Source organism: Temnothorax americanus, unplaced genomic scaffold, assembly GCF_048541705.1.
Source record: "Temnothorax americanus isolate GAGA-0224 unplaced genomic scaffold, ASM4854170v1 Scaffold61, whole genome shotgun sequence".
Taxonomy (NCBI): Eukaryota; Metazoa; Arthropoda; class Insecta; order Hymenoptera; family Formicidae; genus Temnothorax; species Temnothorax americanus.
Genome location: NW_027509762.1, coordinates 214030 through 229549, shown reverse-complemented (window position 1 = coordinate 229549; position 15520 = coordinate 214030). Strand labels below are relative to the sequence as shown.

Below are 15520 nucleotides of genomic sequence, written 5' to 3'. Positions count from 1 at the left end.
AGTGAAAACGGTCACTGACATGATAAACATGTTGGACATTTTGGAGAACGAGCGAGAAACTCGATGGCTGCGCGGGGAAGCTCGAAGAACCAATAACGAGCCGACGAGTCAAGCGAACTACGGGTCGAATCGGACGACCAACCGAAGCAGAGAGACAAAGGATGGCGGACGCCATAACAATTTCGCCAGACGCGACGCGACGAGAAATTCGCCGCAAAACCAGTCGACCAGCTGGCGAAAAGCTGACACCCCGGACACGAGAAAGCGCGGTGGAATTGACATAGCCGAGGAGCCCGATAGCGATGACAGTCAGGCGAAGCTCCGGGTGACGAGACGTACCCGGGACAGAAATTACAATCGGAGGAAGGAGATGGTCAAATCGGAATGCCGATGTGACGGGAAGACCTCTGAATCGGAAGAATCGGACGGAGGGCGTCGTAAGAGCAGGTGCGGGCATGGCCGGATGATAGGCAAGGACAGAAAGGTGGGCACAGGAGACGCAAGGGGAGTAAAACGGAGGCGCGAGAGTGATTCCGGTAGAGGCAGCCCCACCGAAAAGGAGTCACGAAGGTGTTGCACATTGACACATGAGGCGGAAAAAGAGCCGCTGAACATTATTAGAACCAGGGAGATCATCGAGGAAATCGATCGAGACTTGGAACTCTCGCAAAATGCGGAGATTAAATGTGCCGATGTACCGATGATAGCGCTCGACTTCGGCGGAAGCAAGGTGAGAGCGTTGGTCGACACCAGGTCGCAGATTACCGCAATCACGCGAGAGTGCTACCAACGATTGCTCGATTGCGGTAAAGAGATTGAAGTGATACCGATCAAACGATTTCGGCTGAGAGGAGCGTTCGCCGAGAAGGGGACAGCCGTGACGAGTAAGGCCCGGATCACGGGAAGATACGGAGGGGAAGATCTAACGCACGAATACTGCATCGTAGAAACGCTGGCGTATGACATAGTGCTGGGGATAGACTTTCAGCTGAAGCACCAAATGAGGATGGAATGCGAAGGGGAGGTGAACATACGTTTACAGCAACCCGCCGAGCATAGTGGAATCGTGAGCGCGATCACCGTGGAGGAGGCTACGCTGAAACTCCAAGACATCATCAACAAACACGCCACGGTCTTCGACGGCCAAATTGGAAAAGTGAAGCACTACAAACATAGGATCGAAATGAACTCGGCAAAACCGTACAAAAAAAAGACATATCCGATACCCGAAATCCATAAAGAACGAGTAAGGAAATACCTGCAGGAGTTGGAGAAAAAGGGAATTATCGCGAAACAGGCCACACAGTATGTAAACCCGCTAGTGGTGGTGATCAAGAAGAACGGCGACATCCGATTGTGTTTGGACGCCCGAGAATTAAACAAGTACATGACGAATGACCACGCACAACCCCCTACGATCGAGGAGGTGTTCCGGCGTATCGGTCGAAAAAAATATTTTACCACGCTGGACGTCACTAATGCTTTCTGGCAAATCCCATTGGAGGACGAATCCCGGCAATACACCGGATTCTTATTTGATGGTCAAACGTATGTGTTCAAACGAATGCCGTTCGGCCTAAAAACAGCGGGAGCGTCATTTACGCGCGCAATGGATGGAGCACTGGCGCCGATGGAGTTTATCATCCAATACTTGGATGACGTGCTCATCGCATCGGATACCCTCGAGGAACACTTAAAGCACATCGAATGGGTCCTGGCACGCATGGAAGCCGCGAGGTTCAGGTTAAATCGTGACAAGTGTAAATTCCTGCGAGAGGAAATAAAATTTCTGGGACACACCTTTAACGAAGTGAAAGCGGAGATCAACCAGGAGACCCGAATTGCGATTGCCGACTTCGAACGGCCCAGAAACAAGAAACAGATCCAATCATTCTTGGGATTGGTAAACTGGGATCGGCGATTTATAAAAAATATGGCGCGTATGACAAGGCCGCTGGAAAAGTTATTAAAGAAAGGACGGAAATTTGAATGGACGTCCGCGCAACAGAACGCTTTTAACGAGATTAAGCGGGCGTTCCAGGAGGCACCGGAACTTTACCTCATACGGCCGGGATGGCGGTTTGGGATGTACGTGGATGCAGCGAGAACGGGACTCGGGGCACGCCTGTTCCAATACGTCGAAGGATCGGAGGAGAAACAGACGGTGGGATACGTGAGTCGCAGCCTGAAGGGAACCGAGATCAACTATACGGTGACGGAATTGGAATGCCTGGCATTGGTATGGGCGCTGAGGAAGTGGCATACGCTCCTATTGGGACGACACGTGAGGGTCTACACGGACCATCAAGCGCTCAAGTTCCTAAGCACATGCGTGCACAATAACGGGAGAATCGCCAGATGGTTCGCGTTCCTCCAGGAGTTTGACTTGGAGATCCATCACTTGCCGGGGAAGGATAACGTAATAGCGGATACCCTCTCAAGGAGGGGGACGGCCGGTGACGGAGAGGCGGAGGACAAGCGCATCGCGGCGATTAATGACGCGAGGCAGGGAGAGGAAACCACCCCATGGATAGACGTCATACAAAAGGCGCAGGACGGAGAAGGAGAGCTGCAAGCCGCGAAGCGGGATGACCCGCTGAACGTGTATACGCGCGAGGGCCTGATCAGGATAAAGTACCCACATGGGGACCGGATTGCGTTACCGCATAGAGCGGTGTAGCGGATCACCCAAGAGGCCCATAAGCTGCTAATCCATTTCGGCACGGACAAGGTTCTGGAGTTTATGAAAAAACATTTCCACGGACCGAACTTCGCGCGAGTAGCGAGGGATGTAGTGGCGTCGTGCAACGTCTGCCAGGCCACCAAATACTACACCCGACCGACGGTGGGAAATCAATATTATGACCTCCCGGAGGCCCCGGGGGAGATACTGTCATTGGATATATTCGGCCCGCTACCACGAACGGCGCGAGGTGAGAAGTACGTGTTGGTCGTGATAAACCAGTTCTCCAAGTACACCAAACTGTACCCAATGAAGGATCAGAGGTTGGATACCATCACCGAGGCACTCGAGAATGGTTTCTTTTGAGATATCGGGATACCCCAGACGATATTGACGGACAATGGGGGCCAGTTCCTCACGGACAGGTGGCGCGAGTTCGCGCGCGAAAAGGGAATCGGGGTTTGGAGAACGAGCCCATACAACCCACAATCCAACCCGGTGGAGCGTGTGATGCGTGAATTGGGCCGTATCATAAGGACCTACGCGAGCGACCGCCAGTATACGTGGCACCGTATCGTGCCGAGAGCAGAAACGGTGATCAACAACACAATACACACGTCGACGGGATATGCGCCGTGCGAGCTGAACGACGGCGAAGTTGGACGACTGGACCTGGACCCACGATTGCAACCCTTAGTAACGGAGGAACCGCTGTGGGAAGAAAAGATGGACGCGGCCCGGGATAGGTTAAGAGAGGCCGCGGCGAAGCGCTAGAGGCAAGCGGAGAAGCATGGAACCGCGGAATACCGGGTCGGACAGAAGGTATGGGTAAAACTACACCGACGATCCGATGCGAATAGACGGATAACACGGAAAATCCATTTGGTGTACGATGGCCCGTATCGCGTCCAGCGGGTCATACGACCTAACGCCTACCTGCTCGAAAGCCTCGAGGGGCACACGAAGGGCGTGTACAACGCCCGACAAATGAAACCACACCGGAGAGCGTTACTGAGGGAAGAAGAAGAAGAAGAGCAATATCCGGAGAGGGAGGAACGGTCAGACGAAGGGGAGACGTCAGATGGGGAACGGGAAGAGAGCGAAGACGAGAATGACGGGGAGCAACACGGAGACGCGGAATTCCCAGACGAGGGAGAAGACCGATCCAGTGGCCCCGAGACGGAAAGGCAGGCCGAGGACGAGGCCTCCCAGTACCTAGAAACGCAATCAGATAGCGAGGAGGGACCGAACGAGGAACCGCACGCGACCAAAGAGGAGAATCCAGACGAAGTGTACAATGACGGGAAGTACTCGGAGTATGACGAAGAGGAGGAAGGGGGCGAGAACCCACCGAGCGAGGTCGCAACGGTGGACGAAAGCGACCGGGAGGCTCAGGCGACGGACGACGAAAGCGGCATAGAAGAGAGAGAAGACGCAGAGGCAGCTGATTTCGGCTTCGATGCGGATGACGAAAGGGAAGAGGTCGAGATTACTCGAGAGATACCCACCGCAAGGAGGAACGAAAGAGAACCGAGAACAAAAGAAAACCACAGGCCGCGCGGCCGGCAAGCACGAATGGAAGAAACAATCGGACCCAGGGAGGAACGACGGGAGGAAGAGCCACCCGTGGAAGAAATAAGCGGCGAAGAAGAATGGCAGGAAATAGCCGAGCGATACCGCAATGCCCCGACGGATGAGGAGGAAGGGCGAGAGGAGCCGTCCGTGGAAGAAATAAGTGGCGAAGAAGAATGGCGGCAAATCCTCGACCGGTACCTGGCAACGACCACCAATGAAAAACGAGAGGAACGGGAACGCGTAATTGAGGTGTCATCCGACGCGGATTGGGGCAGGAGGTGGACGGACGACGAGTTAGAAATGAGAGACCTGCGGATGCACGCCATCAGGATGGACACGCGCGACTGCGAGAGAAAGCGAAACCCCGAGCGAGACGAGACGCAACGCTCGTGGCTGAAGGGGAGTTTGCAGCCGCGCGCATCACCAGCAGGGACCACGAAGAGGGAGGCGAAGGGGCCGGACTGGACGGGAGCGATAGGGCGTTTCAAACGCAGAATACGGCTATGGGCGGTCGCCCGATATGGCGTTTCAGGGTTTGGGGCCATGCGCGGCGAACCGATGGACCGCGGCCGCGGAGCAGCGGGGGTGGAGTCTCGGCGGTGGTCCGAGAGCCGAGAGGGCGGAAATGGCGCGCGGAAGGAAAATGGCGGACCGTCCGGGAACTCGCACTAGGTGCGTCGTCTACGGGAGTTGGACACTCCCGACGTCTAGGGGCACTCCGCCGAGCCCACGAAACCGGGTCCCGTCGAGCTCTGTCGGTCAGGTAGCAAAATGGTGGACCGTCCGGGAACTCGCACTAGGTGCGTCATCAACATGGAAAAGACGTTCACGGTTGACGGGGACGTCCGCATGAGCGTCCAGGACCGGTCGCCGTCGAAATCCGACGATCGGGAACGAAATTAGAAAACCGTCCGCCATCTAGCGACCTGGACATCTTCTGCGGAGAGAAACCGCGGGAATCGTGATACCAGGTCCGGAATAGGCACCGAGAAGGGTCGGCGTCGATCACTCGAAGTCCCTCGTTGATCCTGGATTCCGGTGGCAGCGACGATCCTGATCGATGACGGCGATGATCCAGCGGTGGCAGGAATCTGAAAAAAGAAGAGAATTGGTCTAATTGATTGTTCGAGATATCGTTTGATACTTATCTTCTCGGTGATTCAAAGGTCAAACCGAGTGGCGACCGTTGATTTCTAAGGACACGTAGCATTGATTCGTGCCTCCAGTAGTACCGTCCGGTTACATAATAACATGTGTTTTGTAGAAATACCGCGAGAAATTAAATTGAAGAGAGCGGTGATAAACGTGCAATCAATAGACAATGCATGTTTCACATGGTCAGTGGTGGCTGCTCTGCATCCAGCCCAAAGAAATGCAGGACGGGAATCGTCGTATCCACATTACACGTCGGTGCTAAATCTTACGGACATTGAACTTCCAATGACGTTGAATCAAATTAAAAATTTTGAAAGTTACAACGACATCTCCATCAACGTGTTTAGCATCGAGAAAAAAAACATGAAACTTGCAATCCTGCCAATACGGGTTACTGATCAAAAGATGGACAGACATGTAAATCTGCTGTACGTGCATGACGATAACGTGGGACATTTTGCAAGTGGGCGACTCGGTACGCGTGAGTAAATTCAAGACAATCTTCAAGATAGGATACACACACCAAATTGGATCACGGAGGTGCTGTGTCGTCAAAGTGCTGAAAACTAATCCCGTGACGTATCTATTGGAAGATTCCTGCGGAAAACCCGTCGCCGGCGGGTTCTACGAATACGAGTTACATCGCGTTGCTAATCCCGACGTGCATCTCGTTGAAAAAGTTTTGCGTAAAAGGGGGGATGAGGTTTATGTAAAGTGGTTAGGATTTGATAATTCACATAATTCATGGATACACAGGAATAATGTATTGTAAAAATTTATTACAATATAAAAACATATTATACATACAAAAATGAGTCATTTATTTTCATACATATCTAAATGTAATTACAGTATATATTTACGATGGCATTTTATAATGCCCCCATGGCGGCGTCTCGGTAGAACCGGGTATAATGTCTTATCGTCGTACGGACTTAGAGCTATTTTCGTTTCGGACAAGGTGTACATTTTGTGTTGTTTGGATCTTATGCACGCCTGCTGTGATTCTTAAAGGCCAACCATTTGTCGTCATCGCTCGGTAACTTGATCGCGCTGTCGTTCATCTCTTGACAGTCGACGGTGTGGGCTTCCAATTTCTCGCTCGTGTAGAAATAGTGCAAACATCTGTAAATAATGAAAATTTTTATATATCTTTTACGTAAATTATTTTTATTATTTATTAAGATGTATACTCACCGATCGCAAAAGTATTTCCGACCACGGTGCCTGTTGATTTGCGAGCTCACGAGGCGAGATAGGTTCTTAATCCATGCAAAATGTCCCACGTTATCGTCATGCACGTACAGCAGATTTACATGTCTGTCCATCTTTTGATCAGTAACCCGTATTGGCAGGATTGCAAGTTCCATGTTTTTTTTCTCAATGCTAAACACGTTGATGGAGATGTCGTTGTGATTTTCAAAATTTTTAATTTGATTCAACGTCATTGGAAGTTCAATGTCCGTAAGATTTAGCACCGATGTGTAATGTGGATACGACGATTCCCGTCCTGCATTTCTTTGGGCTGGATGCAGAGCAGCCACCACTGACCATGTGAAACATGCATTGTCTATTGATTGCACGTTTATCACCGCTCTCTTCAATTTAATTTCTCGCGGTATTTCTACAAAACACATGTTATTACACGATCTTTTTTCTAACACAATTTGTTGTACTCACGACTTCCAATTCCCGACTACTGAGCGTATCCCCCAGATTCGTCATTTTATATCCTACTAATGATGCATCGTTTGCTTTTTTATCGAAAAATGTACGATTTGCAGTTTTGCACGTGTTCGATGAAATCATTGCGAGACACGTATGTTCTTGAAAACGATATCATACCATTGACTTATGTGAAATTGCACAATTTGCAGTGTTAGCACACCATGCACTAAAACAGAAGAAACAATGCGCGATGCTCTAGTGGGAACGAGAGGAAAAGGCAATAGAAAAAGTATATAAGAAAGAATGAAGCGAGTCAAAATCACAGTCTGTGATTTGAAAGTCTACGCGTCGGTACATCGATTGGAAAAAAGTATAGCGAGATGATAATAATTCCGATATGGATCGCGCGTTAACGGACGACAGTGATTACTTCAGCGATGAAGAAGGTGGTCGTAAAGAAGTCATTGAAAGAATTGTGTCGCGTGAGGAAATTGTTGCACTAAATTTACATACAAAGAGTACGTACTATTTTTTTATTATTATTCAACGGGTGGTGCACTTGCACTATGTCGTTCATGCATGAGAGCTGTATCGGGCTTCGTCGGATGAGACTCTGACCCTGACGGCGGTCGCGCGACTCGTCCTGCCATGGCGCAAGCGAAGCTCGACGTGTCGGAGAAATCTGGCGGCGGCATTAAAGAGAAGGATAAGGATTCCAAGGAAAAAGGAAGATCCCACTGTTGTGCCAGAATGCGCAGTATGCCTGCAGCCTTGTATCCATCCAGCACGATTACCCTGCAGCCATATATACTGCTATCTGTGCGTAAAGGGTGTCGCTAATCAGAGCAAGCGGTGTCCGATGTGTCGTCAAGAAATCCCACCGGATTTTCTCGAGAGACCTCAGCTGGTGGAAGTGGAAGAACCTCAGAAGGAGTCGGAACATCCCAAGGAAGAGTACCAATGGTTTTACGAAAGTCGAAATGGTTGGTGGAAATATGATCCGAGGACAAGCAACGATTTGGAGACTATTTACAAACTATGGGGGACGCGCAATGCGAACTTTTGATCTGTGGCATGCTTTACGTAATTGACTTTGAAAAAAAAATGTCAATATAGAAAATACAACCCACGTTACAAACGTAATATCAAACGTGACAAAAAAGATGCTCCGTGCAAGGGTGTCTCGGGTGTACAATAACATTTGTAAAATGGATTATTTGTCCGTTAAGATCGAAGATCCACTTCTAAACCCATATTTAACAACATACTCAACTATATTCATTGGTTTTATACAGCATTATACAAATACTTGATATCGGGTATATACATGCATGCACAATCATGTTCAACATTGCACACGATATTGTTAAGCGTGTGATCGAGTCACGTGCGAGAAACAGCACAATGAGTAAGTACCGCTAATTTTCGTATATACTTGAGCAAAAAAAAAACTTTTATAAACATAATTGTATTTTTTCAGTTTTGATAAACCCCGCTACACGCCTCGTATTTTGGGAAAGAGATTTGCCTTGACATCGACCGCATATAAATTTTTGGATGTTGAAATCAACGCTGAACCTATGTCCTCTGTGGATATACTTATTGGCGATAACCGAGGCAATCGGATAATTCTGCCTCATGCAATAATGTGGGTGACATTCATCGAAAAACGTGCAGGTATTCAGCGACTCGTGCAATCGCCTGCACCATTATCGCTAGCGTTTTAAGATTTGGAACTCGTTAAAAAATACGCGACGTAGATATTGTAAAATTGACGTCGTGCGGCACCAGCTCGTACATGAAACCGTCAACCGTACTTTTCCAGTTCGAACTGGAACATTGCGTTGAAAATGTGTATTTTCAAATATTCCAAATTGTTCATGGCGTAAGTGAAAAATTTAAACAATTTATAACAATTTTGCGCTAAAATTGTATTATCGATAAATGTAATGCAGTTAGAATGTTGCGTGAATTTTATGATAAGAATTCAATTATTGATTGTGTGAACTGTTGGCGTATGCTGCAAATAATATTATACACGATGCATTACATGAGAAATAAATGTATACTAAATGCATATCACTGTATCTAAAATTATCTTTCCTTCTTTCTACCGTTCCCTTGTCCACCGTCAGCGGTTTAGAATTACAGAGCGGTAACTCTCGATAAGAATGAGCGTGCCGCACTCGTCGCGCGATCATTAAACGTTTAACTTAATGTGAAACGTTTAACGTAAAACTTTATATAAATTCTGAATTTTATCCGTACGATGACATAAATCTGGATTTTGGCAAAAATCAATATGCCGTCCTTTTCGATATGTGTGCGCGTTTTCGTAAAGCTTATTACTGATAAGACTGCTTCGATACGCTTTGCACCGTGGTTACATTCATGACAAAAGGACCTTTTGTAGTCATAGATTGCTCGCGACAAAACGAATCTGTCAAGAGCGCCACTGTGGATGTGCGAATAGAATTTGACTGCAACGAGAATGTACCGGCAAATACTATCACCTATTGTCTCATGTTGCATGATCGCGTAATCGAATACTGTCCGTTGTCGAACGTAGTGCTCAAAATCATGTAAATTGCAATATCAGCAGATATTGCAATATAAGAGATACTGATGTACCGCGATAAGATACAGATTGCTTCATCGTTTCGACATGATTGTACCGTCGTTTATCAATCTGCAAGGATTTACCGTCGGGATGAAATTTGTCGTGAAAGAGGTGGCGGTTCTGAGAAACGGGACCGTTTTGGCACATTACATTTTTACGTGTCCCATGCCATGGAGTCTCCTCATGAAATTCGACAAGTCATGCGCTTCCTGGTTGATTGCAAATCACCATGGACTACGATGGGAGGATGGAAACATGCCGTACAGCATGGCGAAACATCTAATTACATCGGCCGTACTTGGAGAGAGCGACGAGACGTTGACTCTTGCGTACGTCAAGGGATGCCAGAAACGAGAATGGCTGATGGATCTGCTTGAGAATAAAGCAAAAAAAATCTAAAAATTGAGACTTTGGGTGCAGATTATGAAGATATCGAATCTTTACATAATCTAGATGTTACTAATACTATAAGATGCAAAAAACATGTTAAGAATTGCGCGTTGCAAAATGTATTAAAAATATTTAACTGGTGGTCGCGACACCAGAAAAATTATGATTTTTTGAAATTAACTGGGTTGGCAAATAAGTTCGTTCGTTTTTTTTGACTGGTGTATATATATAAAAAACCGAACGAACTTATTTGCCAACCTATTATATATGTATGTATAAACGTTTTATTTTCTTTTCCCACATACTTTGTAGTATAATATAGATGTTTTAGCTGTTTTTAGCTGTTTTTAGTTGTTTTTAGTTGTTTGATAGCTGTTTAAAAGCTGTTTTTAGTTGTTTAAAAGAAGTTTGATAGCGGTTCAATAGCAGTTATACAGATCGCAGTAATACAGATCGCTGTTATACAGATATCTGTTTTAGTTGTTTGATAGCTGTTCAAGAGCTGTTTGATAGCTGTTTTTAGCTGTTTGATAGTTGTTTTACAGATCAAATAACTGAAAGTCAATGGCGCGATATCGTTTATGAGAATTTGTCTCGCGGGTGACTTCATCGCACACGTGCAAAACTGCACATCGCAGATTTTTCGGAAAGTGCAATTGTATGGATGCTGAGATGAAATTAGATATGATAAACAAACGATGTGACAATAGTGTGATGTAGAAGGATGAATTTGAAGGTACGCTCAGTAGTCGAGGACTAGAAGTGAGAGTCGGTTGGTGTGCTTGATCGTGCGGTTTATACAACAATTGGTTCGCCATCTTAAGAGCTGTATATCAAAGCCCACCGATATGAGCGAGTACGCAAAACTTTGCAAACCGATACGTAATTCTAAATTCAAGATTGTGAAAATTAGCGAACCGCAGATGAGAAACTGTAGCAGATTATATAAGAGGAAAGTCGACGTAGTGCGATATCTACTCCGTCGCGAGATCGGAATCGCCGATCTCCGATCGCATCAAGTTTTTCTCGATTTCCAAATAAATTGGTTCATCCTCGTAAGAGAAACGTTCTCCTTTTATCAAAATGGAAATATATGTGCCTAAAGAAATGGAAGTGTCTGGAGAAGTATTTTAAGTGTATATTATCTAAAATTAAAAAACCTATACTGCTAAGAGATTAACAATAAGTGTAACAATAAGTGTAACAAAAAGTGTAACAATAAAAAGACAATCAATGTTGTGTCACACACAGTGCGGAAGGTGACTCAAGAGCCGGGGGTGTTAGGTTAAAATCAAGCGGTGGTAAGCAATTTTTCTATTTGTAGTTTTTGTATAATTTCTGAACGAGAACGCGAACGGGGGACGGGAGCGAAAGAAAGACTGCGCGCGCGAGAGAAACCGCAAACGGGGGACGGGAGCGAGAGAGAGAACGCGCGCGAGAGAGAACGCAAACGGGGGACGGGAGCGAGATAGAGACTGCGCGCGAGATACTGCGCGAGAGAGAACTCGAACATGGGACGGGAGCGAGAAAGAACGCGCGCGAGAGAGAACGCGAACGAGAAGACGGTCCTTTTCGAAAAGAAAACAAAGAAAGGAAGGAAGAATAAGAAATAACGCGCAACGTCATAATCGAATGGCGCCGCGAAACACCGATAAGCGGCTTTTCCTACGAAGAAAAGTGAAATGGACCGCGGTGTCACGCTAGTGGCAGGTCATAAATTATAGCCGCCTGCCATAGGCGCTCGCTTTTGTAGTGAGACGCCGTAACCGAATGGCGGCTCGCATGTTCTAGAAAGGTGAGATTATTGCAGAGTCAAGTGTCTAACTCGCTGTTTTGTTTATATTTGCCGATAAAAATTCCAGCAGCCGAACGGCGCTTTTGTAATACCCCCGCGCCGATAAAGTGACGACTTCTCTCCCCCCGGCGGTACCCCTTGTCAATAAGATATGTTTATTAATATTTAATAAACATGTCTCGACACGCTCGACACCCCCCCCGCTCCACCTCACCAACGAGTCGTCCTCCCCTCTCCCGCTCCCCCTCACCAACGAGTCGTCCTCCCCTTTCGCTCCCCCTCACCAACGAGTCGTCCTCCCCCCTCGCTCCCCCTCACCAACGAGTCGTCCTCCCCCTCTTCGCTCCCCCTCGCCAACGAGTCGCCCCCCCCCTCGCTCCCCCTCGCCCTCGAGCCCTCTCCCCCGCCCCTCACCCCCCCTGAGATCCCCGGTCTAGGACTCTTATTGTTTTATCTACTCACGTTCGGAATCGTGTGATAAGTCTCAAAGCACGTTAGACCGAGCTCGTAGTCACCGTCGCTCAGATCCACGGCGGGAAAATAGTGTTCCGCGAGGATGCTGCTCTTCCCGGTCAACGTGAACGTTATAGACATGTTGGCGGAAACCGTTAACCATGGTGGAATTATAAAAGGTGAGACATTGCGCATAATGGCGGCATGTGGGGCGGGACCGAAATTTCAACCAATCAGATTTTACCCATTTGGTAACGCGCGTATTTCAAACATGAATGATTAATTAGAAAAATAAGAACATAGAAATTATATATAATATATATATTTGAAGTAAAAATATATGTGTATTTATAAATATTAACATAAACTCATATTGTACACTACTGAAAACTAATAAACAATACAATATTGAAACAATACAACAGAAAATAAAACTTATAAATAAATGAAATCATAAGAAATATATATATATAGTGCTATCTAAATAATAATATTGCACATATGCTTCGTTTTTTTTTTATTTTTTTTATATTATTCATTTTTATTTTATTATTAATTGTTCTTAACCGTATATATGTTCTAGTTCTAACTAAACATGCTATGACCTCCGTTGGAAAGTCATTAGCAATTTTTGAATAAACTATATGCGTTAGTTTATCAAAAATTTTGTCTTCTAAAAAGAAATCAACATGGAATAAATTGAATTCTGTATTCATTACTTGTGCAGCTGTCAAAAATTCTGTAGAAGGATGAATACAGTTTCCGCGTGATATGAATGACAACCAGTTATCACAGGGAGGCATTGCTTTGGTTGTATGTACATGCTAGCATTGGATATTTGTGTCTAAATCGGTGTGCTACATAACCCGTTATGTAAATTAGTGCTTCTGATTCGATGTCCTGTGCTGCAATGCTGGCCTCGAACTCTTTTAAGAATTTCAATTTGTTATCTTTTGCAACATAATTTGTTATAACTGAAAAATATAACCAAAATAAGATGTGTAACTAAGGCCGGTATTCTTATAGTCGGTTTTTATATTTAAAATTATCTTAAGATGTGTCATAAACCAAAAAACCAATCACAGAGCCGTATTAACATCTTAAGACAACTTAAGACGAACTTATCAACAAAAAAAGACAATGATAATTAGTTATAATTTTTATATTTATTATATATATTGCTCTATTTGTGTGTGTGTGTGTGTGTGTGTGTGTAATACATATATATTTAATAAAATTTTCGTATTATCTACTTATGTAATTACTGTCAGTATGTATTATATACTTATTATTGCTCTTAAATACCAATTGTATTCTATAAAGTTATTATCATTTATGTATAATTAAATATTTTATAAACCAGGATATGAATTCATATTATGAAATAGTACAATTTAATTTTTTTATATCCTTCTTCTTTCTCTAAAAAAGACATTTTAAGTCGTAATAATAAATTGTCCATTTCACACTTGCCCCTGAAGTCTTGAACGGGACATAGTTATCAGAAATTACGAAAATCTAAAAAGAGTTTGCATTTAATCGAAATACTATTACTATCAAGTCCTTCGTTTTTTCCTTCAGTTTCTTCTTGGCTTGCTTTGAAATTGCTGTTCCTTAAGAAAAGTACAGCTTCCTCCGCTAACTCTTCATCTTCTGTTTCATTGAAGATATGTGATTCGCAGGGACTCTCAGAATGGACATCGTGTAAATCAAATAGTGGGGCTGAGGCATTATCAATATATGTGTTTTCTCTCACAGAAATAGCGTGTTCGGAATGTCTACCAAGGATGTACCATTTCAAACGGTTTCTAAATTCTACGGGCGATGGGTGACTATTTGCTCCTCCCATTGCTCGTAGGTAGGAAAAATGTTTTCCAGAATATCCTAGCACAGTTTTCGGGTTATTATGTACTGTGGTTGAAAATTTTCATTTGAGTATTTGTCATTAATATACACTAAAAGTTGTTTCAATGAGTTATTAGTCAATAATATGCCTTTTTGAAATGGCATAAGGCATGTTTAATTCACTACTCTCATTTTTAAAATAAATTCGTTCATATTCTCAAGAATTTGATTTTGCTTGTCCAGGTCCACTCCGTAAGCACGTAATCCACTATGCTGTCCGAATTTTGATTGAGTATTAAGGATGTCGAACCAATCATTAATTAGTATCAGCATATTTGACATTTCCTTCCAATTTTCCTTTGACATAAATCCTTTTTTACCACAGTATTCTAAAGCCTTTGCATTACGAAGTAAAAAGACTTGGGCCGCTAATTTTACTTGTTGCCGTTGGAATCCTTTTGTATCAAGATGAGCTCTGCTCAAATTAAATGCAATTTTTAAATCTTGACAATTCAACTGTAGCAACTCTTCCAAAAGAGATGCATCAAGAGTTTGACCATCGAAGTTGAAACCCGAATCAAATAAATTGTTTCTTAATAATTTAATGAGATGGGGTACGTCTGCAAACACAAAAATTTTTAAAGAATTGTCTGCTGGATGTAAAAAAAAACATTGCTTTTTTTTACTTTCATATCTTGAAGTTGTTGCATTTGTAGTAATTCCTATATTTAATTGTTTCCATAAACTCTCTCATATTTGTAGGGCCCATGTCACTTGTCGTGGCCACTACTATATACTCAATTTTATAGAGTGCTTCAATTATTTCAAATAGAACGTCTTTGGTCATGGGTTTGGAATATTCATAAAAGATCGGCTGTTTCCATTTCGAAAATAAACCACGAATCATTACCACTTGACACGTCTTGTGTGGTCCATAAATTTGTTGTTCTCGACGTTCTAAATCAACTTTGTTAGAAATATAAATTTCATCAAAAGTTAATACTGCAAGTTTTTGTGCAGTTGTTAAATTCTTTCCTTTTATTTCCATTATTTTTAGTGCTTCGTGCAGAATTCCAGGCTTTACCTTAAAATTAGCAACCCAGTTTCGGAGAGTTGTGACACAAGGTAAAGGAATTTTCTGAACTTTGCGCAAATAATTGTAAGCCTTAGCACTTACAGACCGAAGGGCAATAGCTGAGGTAATATCTTCGATTGTCCATTTTATGCGACTTTTCGCGGATACAATTTTCTTCACTTGCCCTGGTGTAAATGTAAATACAGTATGAAGTATGTCAACCGCGATCTTTTCTCCAGACTTATGGATATTTTGTTCCAG

At 44.4% G+C, this 15520-nt stretch overlaps 1 protein-coding gene and 1 pseudogene across 4 annotated transcripts in view; both read left to right on the top strand.

The window, feature by feature from the left end:
* The window catches only part of LOC143905464 (uncharacterized), a 249609-nt gene that overhangs the window by 161470 nt on the left and 72619 nt on the right, over positions 1 to 15520 (top strand). The gene's annotated exons all lie outside the window — the stretch shown is intronic.
* On the top strand, positions 7556 to 9145 carry LOC143905428 (E3 ubiquitin-protein ligase rnf146-like; annotated as a pseudogene).